The 16,332-nt window shown below is 48.7% G+C and overlaps 1 protein-coding gene across 1 annotated transcript in view; it reads left to right on the top strand.

Annotated features, from left to right (window-relative positions):
• LOC119395697 (high mobility group protein DSP1-like) overlaps nt 1-16,332 on the top strand; it is a 52,020-nt gene that overhangs the window by 17,448 nt on the left and 18,240 nt on the right.

Here is a 16,332-nt window from a genome sequence, read left to right as displayed (position 1 = left end):
TAATCTCCCCTTGAGCGTTCTGAACGAGAGATGCTGATCTGTAGGCTAGTGCGTGTGTTGCTTTGCAGATGGCAACACTGGCCTGGTAATTTCTTCTTCTTCCATCTGCTGGTTCGCATTTTTCATTGGGAACCTGGGTTTTAAGAATAGCCCCGACAGAGGCAGCTCGTGTTGCTGGTCTGTCGTCACGAAAGAGAAGATTCTCCTTGTTCAGCTCTTCGGACCGTGATGGTTCAAGGAATTGAATATCACATTTCAGGAAGCGAAGGTGACAGTGATGGCATGAAGATGAGCAGTCCATCAGATGGACAGGAATGTTCAAAGTGGCATGCTAGTTAATTCAGAAAGTGCGAGTTGAGTACTGCGTGAAAGTTTTTTTTTTAATCTGTGTTGGTCACAGCGGAAGAATTTAACCTAGGTTAGGAAAAAAGCAATGCGCAGTTTTGGTTAGGGATATGGGCCAGTAATTAGAGGAACTTGGTTTTCATACCGCCACAATCTGACCCACTCTCCAGCCATGAGGAATGATTCAGATAAGAGTGACTGCTGGCAAATATGAGACAGGATAACACTGGGGATGTCCTTGGTGTTTTTGAGCATTTCATCATTGATTCTATCAATGCCAGAGGATGATGTCGTTTCGGAGGATTCAATGACTTGCAAGATACCTTGAGATGCAGCAGTGGTGTCTCACGTAATTGGTGGGAAGTTGTGAGGGAGGCATCATGCAGGTTGCCGTTTGGTTCTGTGTTTGAAACAGAGAGAAAGTTAAAATTTGCTGTTTCAGCTCACTTGTTATCAGAGATAGGTTGTTGCGTCTGATCCATCGATGAAACGAATTGATGTGATTGCTGCGGCAGGGATTAGCCGATTGTTTTTGGGTTGAGTTCTCTGCGAGGACGTTACTGTTCACCGTGAGGTATTTGTATTCACTTATTTTCGCACCTGAACCAACTGCACATCACTGACATAAGTGTATACAGTAAAACCTCGGTGATACGAATCTCGCGGGGTCACCAAAAATATTCGTATCATCCGAAATTCGTATCACCAGAAAGTATGGAAAATTAGCATGCGCCAAACGAAAGCAGGCGTACATTTTCAGTTATTGTTTTTCAGGGCCGCAGCAAAGTCACGAACAGCTCTGAATGATTACCACTGAAGTTTTTAGACGTCAACGATCATACCTGCACTCGTAAATATACGGCCCGTGCACGCGTGTGTAAATATTAAACCAGATGTGTTGTGACCCGCGACAGCTAGTAGCCCCTTCCAAATCTCAGTATGCTTTTCCGCGTGACACTGGAGTAGTGCGGCGAAAGTACATTAGGAGCGCTTTGACGCGATAGATGAAGGCCAGAAAACTTCAGAACTGCGGTCCTATGTTATTTTTCTTATCGCGGTGGTGTCGGGGATGTTTTTTGAGAGATCCTTGAAATGTTTTTTCGGATGTTTTTCGAGAGATTCTTCTTTGGGTCCTCGTCTGCCTTTCATGGGACGTCTGATGCACGAGGACATCTCTTGCGTGGAGGACATGACTTGTAACCTAAATGCCAAAACACACGGAGGCACATTAGGGCCTCCAAGATTCGCTCGCACAATCTCGGAGGCTACGACGCGTCACTGAATGTTTATTGTGATCATTGTGTAAGGAAAGTATTTTTCTTACACAGTTATTCCGACGAATTGGCGGGGCGGTGCACGTGCCCGCGCTTGCGTTTCTGCGCCCGCACGTGCTTGGCGCGTCTTCCGCGACAGCGCGGACAGCACCTCTTTGTACCTGCGCGGTAGCTTACGTTCGTATCAAACCTTGCGTGGTGAAAATCTGTTCGCAACAACCGTACTCCATTACACTGCAGGCCAATGGGCCTTGGCCGGGACCAAAGCAAAATTCGTATCACCCCGAAATTCGTATGAGCCGTTATCGTATCACCGAGGTTTTACTGTACACCCACACTTGCATGTAATATAAAGACGTGCGAGAGTTGTGCCTGAAGAGCGTGCCGCGGCAGCAATGATTTAATCATAACTCTGCCAGTATGATCTCGGCCTCTGGTATGGTTTGGCCATGTCGGACATCGATCCCGGGGAACTGCATGTGGCCTTTTCATCGGTGGAAACTACCCGGGTTGAGGCATGGCAAGGGGCAGCGTCCAAGGTTGCATAGCCACATTGTGGTATCACGTAGGTGGGCACACACAACACGCCGCATGGCCTCCGAGATGATGAGTAGTTGGGGCCATAGGCGTGCGCGCAGGGAGGCTGGCTGCCACCACCCCCCTTTGCACCGGGGGGGGGGGGGGGGGGGCAATGTCAACGCCACACGTTGACATAATTAGGAGGGGGCGCTGCAACGAACACCCCACCCCCCGAAGGGGAACTCTGCGCACACCTATGGTTGGGGCGACACCTCAAATGAGAGAGCAAATGATTTTGCCGTCTTGGACATGCAGTTGGGAATTCACTGCCCCATGCATTCCAATATTTGGCTTACATCTTCAAGGAGCCTTTTGTATAGATCGCCATCATTCTCTAGCTACCTTCAGAAAAATAGTGCAGGACCCCTCAAGGAAGGTCATGCTTGAAAATAACCATTTTAAGCGCATGTTAAATATGGCTTCACTGAAGCACAGTCCGGGCCACGACCTGTCAACTGTTCACCATCAGCATTAAATCGTCGACAGGGTATGATGAGCCACTTGGTCGTTTTCTGCTCAAGTAGACACAGTGAAAGGGTCAGCGTTAGGAGTGGATAGACGAAATAATAGAAGAATCATCAAGGAAAGAAAACTAGCACACATGCAGCACACAGCGCCGATGAGTGTTGACAGCAGAAGAAATGTAACAAGCTATTGTCAATGATCAAATTTGACCAACAACGCACAAATATATGCTTAACAGTGGCTAACTAAAACAGAAATCCAAAGGCACTTGAGTGACCAAGCAACAGTAGCCAGTCCATAAGCAACAGAAGTCGACGGCAGAGCTTTCCCGAACAATGCTGAGGAGTCTTGTGTGAGTGGGATTGCTAGGCCGGTTTTTTCCTGGGATTCTAGATTTGGTGACTTCCCTCGAGCAGGTTGAGCTACCTTGAGGGGAAGTTTTGTGGGCTTGGTTGAAGACACTGGTTTCTCGCTTACGTCAACTAGTCATTCGGAGCTCAAGAAGAGGTTAGGCAGGCCTGGCGACACTGGACAGCACCAGCTTCTTGACTGGATTCTAGATTCAGCCTCTATACTCATTGACAGGGCCTATAGTCTGCGTTTGAATAGCTTTTCCTTGCCCTAGTTGCCTGGTTTGGGTCTTGCTGACATTCCTATCAGAGCTCACCTGATTGCCTCAAGGTTCTTCCTTAAAGCTCTTGGTCCTTCTGATGAGGCCAATGGCAATTCCCATGCTGCTGTGCAATGACATCATGCACCTGACTTGCACAGATTGCCGCATTCTTTGACACTTTGTTTACGCTGCTCAGACATAGTACGCAGGCAGCCACCAAACCCCCTTTTCAGCAGCCTTTGCAATGCCCACCCTGGCTCCCACAAAAGGTTCCTGGTGGGTGTGTCAATCCTTCCTTTGGCACTTGGGTCGTTTCAGGCAGTCCTCCTCACAAATTCATGACATTCTGCATGCAATCCAGGTGCTGCTGCCTATCACTGCACCTTTGAAGGTGCTGGGATTCACTGCAGGACAATAGGGACAGGACAAGCCACATTATTCTCGGGTCAATAAACGTACGTCGTCTAGAGCACACTTAGTTGATGGGTCTGTCACCAGTGAAATACATTTCAATATTTCCCTAGGTGTGTCATTGTATGGCCTCACACACTGCCCCTGCAGTTGGGCCAATGGGCTGTGATCCAACTAGCACTCGTTTGCCCGAGTCCTTAAAAATCATTTGATTTGAATGACGCATCTAATGATGCATCTCGCGATTTATCTGCAGAAGGCGATGTGCTGTGGGTATTGAGGGTTTTTGCAACATGTTTTAAGTTAACTCTTGTATTCATATAAATGGTGCCAGAGTGAACTTTGTAATGTGTGCTTGAGAGCCCTTGAATTTTCGCCACATACTGCATTCGTTAGTGATTCTCCGTGTGCCCTTACTGTGTTGTCCGTGTAATTCACGTTAACTTTTCAAGTAGGACACACAAACTGTGAAAATTAGTCATGGAATCTATAGACCCATGCCAGTGCTGCTTCTGTATTCTAAAGCATTGCAGAACTATATTTTGTTGACAGAATTCAACTAGAGAAAGTTCAAATTTGTGCGCACTGCTAAAGGAGGGTTTCGAGGAAAGTGACCTGGATTTTTCGTAACATTTTACCGTTTGCCATGCACTGAGAATGCCACTACGGTGCACAATGGCAACATGAAAGGCACATATACACCAAAGGCAAAGTGGCAGAAAGCGTCCTCGCGGAGTGGGAATTTCGGATAGAAAACCAAGCAGCAGGCACGATCACTCCCGGACCAATTTTTACCACCTACCGCAGTGATGAACTGGTGGAACGTGGCGTAAGCCGAGTCTCAAAGACGAGTTGGATTTGCTGCTGAACTTTTGGATGATGCAGTGAACCCCTGTGCTATACGACAAGGTAGAGTGCCAAATATCCGAGCTGATAATCCTGTGCCAGTCACCATTGCGGCAGCAGGCGCATTTGTGAACATGCGAAGCAATCTTTTGAATCGTCAGCTGTGCAAGTGAGCTGGCACGGTGGACTTGCCGTGCGAATTATGCTTTCGGCCTTTCTTGAAGCATAAGTCAGCATTTTTCCAAAGTGTTTGTGCTATGCCCAGTGAGATAGAGCTTAGTGCGGGCGGCTGTTGGTGTCCTCTCCGAGCCGTCTGTGTGTTCAGCTAGGCACACTTGCAGGCCGGTTTTTAACTGACTGTGGCATTTGGCCTTTGCCTACTCTGTCGGCGTTTTAGTACAGCGCTTGTGTGCTTGGTTTCTCAGCCTATTTCGCTGAACATGTATATTGTGGTTGCCCTGTGCTTTAAACACACCACAAATGCCATCAGATTAGGCTATCCTATTAAATCCCTCTTTGCTGCATTTATTCAGTGAGCACGTAGCAGCATTTGAAATTCGGACGAGAAAGTGTGGGAATTTGGGTTCGCTTAAATTTGACTGATTTAGCTGGAGCATACAATGTGGCAGTGCAAAACGTTGCATTTTCATTTCGTTTATTTTACCCTCAATCGCCAAAGCTTTACAGAGGGGAGTGGGTTACATGAAATAACAAATTATAAACAAATCAAACTAAGTAACATCAAAATAATAACAATTACAATACATATGAAGGTATGATGTTAGGCTAATACAACTTAATGTGTATGTAGGTACAATAAGAAATATAGAACAAATGAAGTAGAAAAAAATATATATACAATACGAACTTCACGCGTCATAAAGTAAGTAATCGTGTACGGTGGAAGAAAACAAGTCAGGATTTAAAATGGAAACTATGTCGGAGGGAAGGTGCTTCTAGTCGCTGGACGTGCGTGGGACAGAGGAATGATAGAAAGTGTTAGTGCAGCAGCTAATGACGTCTACCTTATGGTGATGATCTAAGCGATCTGAGTGATAAGATGGGGTCGCAATGAACTGAGGTTTCAAAAGTGGATGATTGAAAATTGGATTTTCCTGCTTTTTTTTTTTTTTTTTTTTCGTAGATCTTATGAAAATGCACTTCACAAATATTGTCTAATCATGACGGCCTAAATAAACATGAAGCTCTCATAGTTTTGAGAAAGCTGCAGAGACGATGAACTTGTTTGCAAGAAAGCAGCATAAATCATGCTTCACAAGCGTGGAACCTGCTAGAGTGTTGCGTTGAATTGTGTTATATTCGAGGTAAGCCGGTTGTCGGAAATTTTTCGACAGCGAATTTTTTATATACGTAACTTCAGGTGACTGCAGCTATTAGCAAAATGCTAAATTTGTGTTTAGTAAAACTCGACGCAAAGTTTTTTTCGCGACTGTGGTACTTCCTTTCCATTCGTACTTTAGCTCGAAATCCCGATATACTGCATGTGCTCAGTGACTGTGGATAAAAGATAAATGCTTCCTTAATCTCCTAGTGATCCGGCGTTTATGCAGCTCACATGATATGTGAAGCACCCGGTCATATTAGGCCAACGAAAAGGCGGCCATGGTAGCCGACAGGATCCATTGTATGACGTCACCGTTCGCTGCGCACGGTCTGAATGACGTCGGACAAGTGCATCCGTCGCGACGACACTGTGGCCGCGTTTTTCTCCCCGTTCAGGAATTGGCGTTAAATTTTCGCCGCTTTTTAACAACGGGCTAGACGGTTGCGCGGGTTCCTAGCGGTATACGTCCGTAGATTAAAGACTACTGTGTTATCTCAATGGGGCAACAAGCAGCTACCCACGTACTACCCGCTCGCTGTTTTTGAACACGCCCTTGCGGCTCGGGTAGGCGCTTCCGAATGCAAAAAAAAAAAAAACGTTCTTGTTTTGCTGCGCACTGACATAACTTGATGGGGTTTGCGTCATAGCATCACGAGCGAACGTGGCGTGGTCGCTGTAGCTGCCGACGTAATCAAATGCTTTGGACCGGTGCTCTTCCGGAGAAGTCGTGCAAAAGAGCCAAGTAGCGATGTAAGAAATAACGACCAATCAGAAAGATAAAATATTCATTCGTTAGAGGCTTCGTTAGAGGTAACTGGCGTCGGGCCGAGGTTTTAATTCGAAACCGCAGGTCTCGCTCTTTGATGGCTCTGGGAAATAGACAGCTTTATGCATCCCGCCTTAAAGAATGAAAGGGACTGCGAGCAGAAGGTGAGGCTTCCTACTCGCAGTAGGAGGCTCCTCTGCCACCTATTGCCACGTAATATGCTCTGAGGTCCGCTTTGCTGGCAGGAGAAAACTTGCAGGCTGACCTAGGGTACATTTCACTCACGAGGGAATTTTGTGGCAGTCCGTAGTTTGCGCCATGGCACTTCGTGTATGCGTGACAGTAATCTACGCATTCAACGTTAGGGTTCGGCAGCCTAGGCGGTAATGTCCGCAAATGACGTGGTGTGCAAGTAATCGGCCTTCGGAGGCGATTCTGAAGTTGTGTCTGGTCGATCGGGTTCCGTTTGTGTGCTTATTTATAATTATTTTTTTATTGGCGCAGCAGTTCTAGTGTCGGGAGTGCAACAGAAAGATTTCCGTTAACCTGTCGCCCTTTAAAAAAAGGTGCGAGTGCCCGGAAATAACTTTGGCGGGCAGTGCACTGCCTCGCTGGCGCTCTGTTTACGTTGAACGTGCCGTTAAGAAATTTGACCGTTGTTTCCACGCGCGAAGTGGCATTAATAGTAAGCTGTATGCGGATCCGTTTTATTGGCCGTGGGCTGCGTTCTTTTGGTTTGGGCTGTGACACTGGAAAAGTGTCGCAACTGGTTTTATCCGTACCAGCCCGTCCCCCCCCCCTCCTTTTCTTTCCGTATGCTTACGGTATTTACAGCTATTTCTTTCTCGCGAAGCAGCTGCCCATCAGCAAGCAGGGTTTGTTATTGCTTCTTGTCACCTGTACACGGAAGGAATAATACGTGGGCACTACTGTATCAAGAGTAGCGGCTGTCATTAATGTGTCGCGGTAATTGGGAATTATCTGTAACCGAACACTTTTATTTAGCGGCGACATGCACTGTCGAACATGCTTTCGTCGCTGTCGTGCCTCGGAAGCTGCTCGAAGTGCTCGGAAGGCGAGCACGTTGCGACGATGGGAGCAACGCGCTTTTACACCGGGCCCCGTGCGACGTTCATCAGTGAGCGCAGAACAACGCGGGGCAATGGCGGCGTTATGTGCGTACATTAAGTTTCCCCCCTCGGCGGCGCGCAATCGATGGCGAGTGACGTCAGCGAAGCAAACAAGAACGGCGCGCGAGGAAGAAGGGTGGACGCGGCGATACAAGCGTGGGGGTCATTTGCATCTTCTCGTCGGACACGCTCGTAGCGTGGTTTGTGTGCGGGGGAATATGTGTGCACCGGCTACGTGCGTACGTAGCCGCCGCCGCCACCACCTGCCTGCACCCGATCTGGTGGCGTCACAAGCGCTGGCATGTGCGCGGGCCGATTTTCCTCGTGCGGCAGCGGGGGTTTCCACGAAGAGAGGCGCGCAGTACAAGGGGGGAGGGGGGAGGGGGGCGATTGCAGCGGTCGATGCCGAGGAGGGAGGTGAGAATGGCCGTCTGCTGCGCCTGCCCTCCCGGGGAGAAGAAACATGGCCGCTCGCCGTCTCCCTCGCTGGCCTCTCTACTCTCACCCCGCGCGTCTGGCGAGCTGCGCGTTTCTTTTTCTCCCTTTTTTTTTCGTTGTTCTTTTCCTTTTTCTCGGGCTCTTCTGTGTAGCTAGCTGCCCGCTCCTTCGCAGCTTTTGGATGGAGGCGACGTAACCAGCGCCGTATAAAGAAAAAGTAAAGTATAAAGAGAAGAAAGCCTCGCTCACAGACAATGCATTTGGTCAAGTGGTGGAGGCGTCGGTGAAGTTCGCCCTGCCCGATGCGGGAGGGCGAGACAGCTCCAATGAACGACTACGTATTATGTGGTGCGTGTCGAGCATCGGTAAACTTTCAAAAAAGAAATTTTTGTCGCTTTCTCTCTCCGGACAAAAGAGAGAGAGAGAAAAAAAAAAGCAATGCTTTTGGGGATCGGCGTAGTAGCGTTTAACGGAGGGGCATGCATGATCGGCCCTTTGATTCAGTGCAACTTTTAAGTCGCATCGAAAGTTAATGTCGTTTTTAAACTTCGTCGAGGTGAGCTGTGCGAAAGATGACGAAACACGAGCGCAGACTATCGATGTACGATTTTTCCGAAAATACACGGATCACTCGATGCGTACGCCCATGCGGTAAGCCGATGAAAGATTGTACGTAGCTGGGTAGTCCGTATCTAGATGGGCTCCTTATCCGACAGATCGGTGGATTGGATGCTGACGCAATTGCTCTCTCTCAATATTTCACACGTGAGGTGATTCTTGTATTGCTTCAAAACGGTGCTACACGCAGTCTGGTTTACTGCCGTTGCGGGTCGACTCGAAAAAAAAGTCCGGGGCTTTTTTTGTTTTTTCGTCTTTTTTAGCTAGGAGGTTGCAACTTTTACTGCGGTGCGTGTCCAGTGTGTAATCGGCGCTTTTTTTGTTATTGTTATCAATAATAAAACTTTACTTGCAGGCACGACAACATAGCATATTTGTTGGGGTGGGGGTGCGGTATACGCTGAAGTAATCGTCGTTGAAGCAGGAACGTTCGTTGTCGTGATCGAAATTCCAAATGCATTTACGCAAGGCTCCTTACAGTTGTATGCGTGCGTTGAACTGAATGCAGCTTCTACTCGCTGCTCCTAAAGTTTGCGGACCGCCGGGAGTGACTGATCCCCCCTGATATATATATATTACGCTTGTCGTAATAATAATAATATCTGGGGTTTAACGTCCCAGAACCACGATATGATTATGAGAGACGCCGTAGTGGAGGGCTCCGGGAATTTCGACCACCTGGGGTTCTTTAACGTGCACCTAAATCTAGGTACACGGGCCTCAAACATTTCCGCCTCCGTCGAAAATGCAGCCGCCGCGGCCGGGATTCGATCCCGCGACCTTCGGGTCAGCAGTCGAGCACCATAACCACTAGACCACCGTGGCGGGGTACGCTTGTCGTCGAGTGGCCAACTAATCGTGGAGTGGGTGATGGGTCCGATTAGACTACTCGACTCCGTGCCAGCCGATGCTCGATTTTCGGTACGGCGTGTTTCGGAGGTTGACACTGCCCGAGCCGGCCTGCCACGACAATAACGGCCAAGGTATCCACGGTCGTTTGCCTTTCGGTTGTACAGTGAAGGTGAACGCCCGACGACGTTGCCTAAATTATTGTGATGTTGTTGTTTTGCTCGTTCCCGCTGTTTCGCCATAAAGCCCAGCTAAGAACTCGTAGATGGGGCTGGTCGCACCTTCCTCCCCTCGTCATGAACGGGGGCTCGAAGATCACGTGGTGTTTTCTGCCACGGCTTTCTGAAATCTGGGTCGCACCGTGTGATGATCTCGCAATAAAGAGAGTCGGAGGGAAGAATGCGTGGCTTAGTGCACCCTGACAAGTGGCCGTCCAAGTCAAGTGAGCGGCGGAGCACTTTGCTGTACATCGGCAGGGCGCTTCCGCAGTTCTATCGGTAGCTCTTCGCAAGTCAGTGACACGTTAGCGTATGTAGTCCGTTGGTGGGTGATTCCGCTTTCGCGGCTTTGTCGTAATGTTAGTGCCCCCTGTGGACTTTGGCCGGTGAATAGCGGAGGCTCCCGGCGGCAGATTAGCCGACAACGTGCACGGCGTGACATAGTGCGTGACAACTTGTAACCATCGAAGCATTCGGACATTGGGGTGTTTTAGCAGTGACCGTAATACCGTACCGTGTCCGCTACGCGTCACAGTCACGAACGCGCTTTGGCTGCATGAGTTGCTCGATGCGCTCCGTAACCTGATGGGATTGATGCATTGGCTGACACGGAGGTTGCAGATTAAAATATTGACGTGCACTGCTCGGAGACCTTATTCTCACCGTGTTTCAGCTGCCAGTCACGACAGAACGCGCGAAAGTTCGGCAGGGACGTGAAGTGACGGACGAGCGTCCTTCGTCTGCTAGTTCAGCGCTGTCCAAGGGGCGGCAGAGAGAGCCGCCGCTGCAGGCCTTTATTTTGTGCGCGTCTCGCGGCCGCCCCTTGTAAACACGCCGGCGGGGCCCCTGCGTACGCGCGGTGCTCACAGGCTACTCGCAGCTGCTGCGCCGGTGGTGGCGGTCGGCACGTGAAGCGGGGCGGTGGCCAGAGCTTTTCCGCGGCGCCTGGTAGAAAAGCTCTCCACCGCGAGGCACTGCTCGCGCGTGTTTTGTGATGGTCTCCGTACTAGGCGTCACGTGCTGGTGATTCGAGTTTGCTCGTGCGAACACTGTACTCGTGCGCAACCGTGTAACGGGCGTCTCGTCTGCACCCTGAAGTGATACTTTTTCCAAGAGCTTTCAACCGCGCCTTTCAACGTGAAGATCCGATCGGGGGAAGTAGCGTGACACGCTCCTTATCTCTAATGGACAACGTCGTACCTTTCGAGAAGTTCCAGCCGTCGGGTGTCTCGCCGGCAACGAGGCGATTGAGGGCCGCGTCGGTTGAAAGAGCGGGGACTCGCGCGATGACGCCGCGGGCCGGTTCCTGTCGGCGAAGTCGTAACATGACCAGCGGAAATAATGCGGAGTGTATTTAATAAAACTTGAATGCGTTCGGTGGCACTTGAGTACGATGTCGTTAGTGGTGCTCGCGGACGCACGCGAAACGTGCGCCTTGGATGCAGCTTTGGCATTGACGACTACGCGTTTTTTAAAAGCCGATCGTACGGCAAATGAATGTGTCAGGTTCATGCTATTCAGTGCAGAAATTTGGGCTAGCTGGTGATGACTGACCTTAAAACATCTTAACAAGCGCAAAGAAGCGCCAACACAAAGAGACACACAGAGGCTATCGGGAAAAGAAAATGTTAATGGACAGCGCTTCTAAAGTTTATTTTTTTTTCCGGCCTTGGGGGGGGGAGGAACCCCACCGACTTTTCAAGGCGGCCGCGGGACTCTCCTCAATCTCGTGCTGCCTTTAATCTCAGGAGCGCCGCGTTTGCGTGTAGCCTTTGTTATTTACGCTTCCGCTGTGTTATCAGCGAGGAAGCGGCGATAACAGAAGTAGACCCCCCCCCTTCCCGTGCTGCACTGTACCATTATGCGTAGGAAGTGTCGTACACGCAAAAGTTTACGCCGCAGTTCGTCAGTGCCATGACATTGCGGCCCTGAAAAACGCTAAATGAAAACGTGCGCGAGTTTACTTTTGCCCTGTCCCCCTCGCTTGTTTCGTACTGACCCCCCCCCCCCTCCGATTCTCCCGAGTATCAAGGTCCTCAGGTTGGCAGGTACGCCAACGTACATTTTGTTTGCGCCTCGCCGCATATCGTGTTTTTTCGCATATAACCCGCACCTCCGACTACAAACCTCAAAATAAAATAAAAATTTTAAAAAAAGGCTGCACGTATTGCCATACAGCTGCCTGCCTTGCATCACCATGATGCAGTGCTGTGAAGCCAACTTGCGCACCAAAATTTGTATATGACACGCACCCGGACTTTAGCTCCAAATTGTCTGTATACTTTGTGTGGGTTATGCACAAGAAAATGCGCGATCCAAATTTGGAGATAAATCATTTCCAAAAGTTTGAAGGCCATCCTCTGTGTGGAATCTGCAATAAAAGTGGGGTTGTACTTGTGGCCCATGGCACATAGAGGTGGCGTTACATCTGAGGTAGTGTGGCATCGATAAGCTGCAGAAACGTAGCCCTTCAGGTGCCTTGCCTTTCCAAAAGCCAGTGGAACATTTCAAAAAGTTGGGTGCGAGGGCTCGTGAACATCACCCAATACAACAATGTCCTGGATGTTTCTTGTCGAAATGGCTGATTGGGTGAGTTGGTGATGCATGATACTTGAAATGCGAGCGTGTAACTTAAACAGGGACTTGTCTTCCCAAGTCCCTGTTTAATTTACGCGCTCGTATTTCAAGTATCGTGGATGTTTCCAACACAGTTTTTGTGTGTTTAGTGCTATCATTGCGAAGGCCTGTGTTGGCACTCGGTGATGCTCACCTAGGCTCCCGTGTTTGTGCTGCTTTCCTCGTGCCTTGCCCAATCATTCGTTGCATTTACCCACCTGTTGGGCTTTGCATTCCACCACTGTTCTTCTCTCACGTTTCCTCTCGACAACTTGACTGTACCTCCAGTACTTACCTCGACTGCTGACCTGAAGGTCGCGGGATCGAATCCTGGCCGCGGCGGCTGCATTGTCGATGGAGGCAGAAATGTTTGGGGCCCGTGTACTTAGATTTAGGTGCACATTAAAGAACCCCATGTGGTCAAAATTTCTGGAGCCCTCCACTACGGCGTCTCTCTTAATCATATCGTGGTTTTGGGACGTTAAACCGCAGATATTATTATTATTATTATTACTCCGGTACTTACGCTGCTTTCTCCTTTCTCACTGCTGAACAAGCGGTGCATAAAGTGAAGTTCCTTATGCTTACCATGTAAACCGGAATGCAAGTCAAGGTTCTTTCATTAAAACACAAAGCTACAGTCACCCATTGTCTGGCAACACGTGGCATGCACGTTGGTCAAAAGCAACACTCGGCCATGTCCAAATCCAATGGCAGGCATGTTTGTTTTCGTGTCACTTTTTTTTTTTTTTTTTGTGCTCCTGCTCTGCTTGCGCTCTGTTCCGAGTTTTCCACTTCGATCAGCGTTGCATTTGATTTTTTTAGTGCTTATTGAATATGAGTAGGGGGCATGAAGAAGTACTGAACAGCAGCATGGCCACTCAGCGCTCCACTCTGGCATTTCAGAAAAAAGCGTGGGCTGTTGGAGAGCGCAGAATGGCAACCTGCAAAAGTGCAACCAGCAGAAAACGTAGTTTTGTGGGCATAATGCGGTTCATCCACAGCTTGAAGATATGCTCGTGGATTTTGTGCAGGAAGTTCGTGCGCACTCGCTGCCAGTGACCACAAATACCATTCACTGCAAAGCCGTGGAGCTCATGCAAGAAACTGGGCTCTCAGAAGAAGAGTTCTGTGCACAGAGCTCACGGGTGCATAGATTCATGAGACGCAAAGAATTTTCTTTCCACTGGCACTTATCCATCTTGCAAGGAAAAGTTGTTGGAGGAGTTTGAGGACAAGCTTGTGAACTTCCAGCGCTTTGTGATCAGGCTTCAGTGGGAGAATAACTTCATGGTGGAGCAAATTGGCAATGCTAATGAGACCCCCGTGGGGTTTGACGTGCCTTTGTGTACCACGATCACGGAACCAAGGATGTGAAGCTCTTGTCCATTGGCAACGAGCACTTGTGCTTCACTGTCATGCTGGCTTGCACGGCAGAAAGCTGCCACCCTTAGTCGTCTTCAAAAATATCAACAATGCCGAAGGAAGCCTTCCTGTCTGGTGTTGACGAAAAAGGCTACATGGATGAGTCCATGAAACTCCAATGGATACGAGTGGTCTGGAACCAGCCAGGCGCACTGCTGCGTCCCCACAGTATGCTGGTTTTGGATGCATTTCGTAGTCAAGTGACCGAAGCTGTGAAATGTGCACTCGGCAATGGAAAAACAGACCTCGTCGTCATGCGAGGGGGTACGACATCCACCCTCCAGCTGCCTGACATCGTGTTGACCAAGCCTTTTAAGGACCAAGTGCAGCTGGAGTACCCGGAGGGCATGTCCGGCAACAACCCGAAGACGCCGACGGGCCCCCATAGAGGCTTCCGCTTGCAATCGTCTGCGGCTAGGTGCTTTCCACCTGGCGTTCTTTGCCAGATGCCATGGAGGAAAATTCTTTTATAAAATGTCGCATCAGCATCTCGTTCAATAACATGGAAGATGAGGCCATGTGAGAGGCGGCCAGGGACAAACGCTTGTTTTCAGAAGACAGTAATTCTTCTTCCGATGAATAAGACCAGCTCCTATTGTAGATGAGGGTGCTTTTGGCGATGGGTGAGTGGTGCCGATTCGAAAATAAATGCATTCTGGTGATTTCTTTTTTCTTTGTTTTTTGGCTACCTGAACGGCGGGGTCAACCTTAGTCTGGTTTATATCGTACTTGATATTTGCTATTATAAACAGCAACTAGTTGAACATCCGCTGACCTCATGCAGCCTATGTTAAAAGAAAAATATTGTGTTAGCGAGGTACCAAAAGTAAACAGTTCTGATTGAAGATGTTGACCATGCTCCCACTGTAACATGAAGAGGTTGTGTGTACATAGTGAACATTTGCTTAGCAGCTGTCCATACTAACGTGAGCCCATGTCATATCCACTTCATATTGAAGCTCAGAAACGGAACAGCTTGATGACTCTAGACAGTCAAAAAGTATTCGCGAATGAAATTTTGAAAATTACAAAGAAATAAAAATGGAACTTGAAGCAGCCATTGCCATTTCGGCTGCTTCAGTAGATCACTACTGAGAAAAAGCTGAAGCATCATATGGCGTCCCCCTCATGGTGAAGAAAGGTTTGCCAAAGACCCGAAAAAGTAAAATGGGAGCAGAAAAAATAATATATGAAAATGTGTACCTACCATTAAGAATAAACATATCAATGTTCCGAACTTTTTTTATGTGTTAGGAACTTCAAGAAACGAGAACTGGTCATTTCTGATTGTTAATTTCTGTGTTTCTTTTGCAATACAGTAGAACCCCGCTGTTACGTTCCTCACTGCTGCGTTTTCCCGGCTGTTACGTCGTTTTCCGCCGGTCCCGGCATAGCTCCCATAGGATACAATGTATTGGGAACCCCGCTGTTACGTCGTAACTGTCGGACCGTTCCCGTATGATACGTCGCGAAGTGCGCCCGGAGCCGACCGAGTGGCTACCAAAGAGAGCGGCCATGGTGCATTTTCACGCAGCTTGGCCTTGTTTCGCCGTAATATTAGCCGCATGAGAGGCGCAAGCAACAGAATCTTTCAATTGATGCAAAGAAAAGCATGGCCTTCGAGATTCAAATTGCAAGGATGGCGTCTATGACGTAACTGCTCGCGAAAGCAAGGCCTTCGAGATTGGCATTTACTATTGACAAAAGCATAGCCTCTGAGATTTGCATTGCACAAACATGGCGTGTATGACGTAATTGCTTGCGAAAGCAAGGCCTTCGAGATTGGCATTCACTTCTGCTATCGCGTTGGCGTAGACTCATCATCATCGTTATTTGTCGGAGAACGGGAGGAGTTCGAGCTGGTTGGAGCTCGCACGGTCGTGCGTGCGGTTCGCGGTCGGACTCGCCGCGCCGGTCGTGATTGCGTGTGCTTAGTTCTTTCATGCCTACAGCTGTTGGTGTTAAAAAATCACATACGTTGATTACATTTCTGTGGATAAGGCCGTCCTAAGCTCCGCATTTCTATCCATCGACTAGATCGCGGCTGAGCGCGCCAATTTTCGTGCTGCTCATAACAATTGAAATAAAATTCTGTACCACTAAATATTCTGCCGTTTTTCCTGTTTTTCGGCTCTTACGTTTCCCGTCTCTTACGTTTATTTCCTACAGTCCCTTCAAAAACGTATCAGCGGGGTTCTACTGTATAACTATACATTCTGTTGGGAAAACATTTGTATGGTAATATTTACTACTTGGGATGCTGCTCTGTGTCCTTGAAAAACCTTTGCCAGAGACATGAAAGTCTTGTACAACTCTTGGTTTTTGGCCTTTGAAGTCTTTATGACCCTGTTCCTCTGCACTGTGTTCTTCCAGGCTTAGACGTACCAGAAGTTG

The sequence above is a fragment of the Rhipicephalus sanguineus genome, chromosome 6 (assembly GCF_013339695.2).
Source record: "Rhipicephalus sanguineus isolate Rsan-2018 chromosome 6, BIME_Rsan_1.4, whole genome shotgun sequence".
Classification (NCBI taxonomy): Eukaryota; Metazoa; Arthropoda; class Arachnida; order Ixodida; family Ixodidae; genus Rhipicephalus; species Rhipicephalus sanguineus.
The sequence above is the reverse complement of the archived record's forward strand: the minus strand, read 5'-3'. Positions and strand labels throughout refer to the sequence as shown.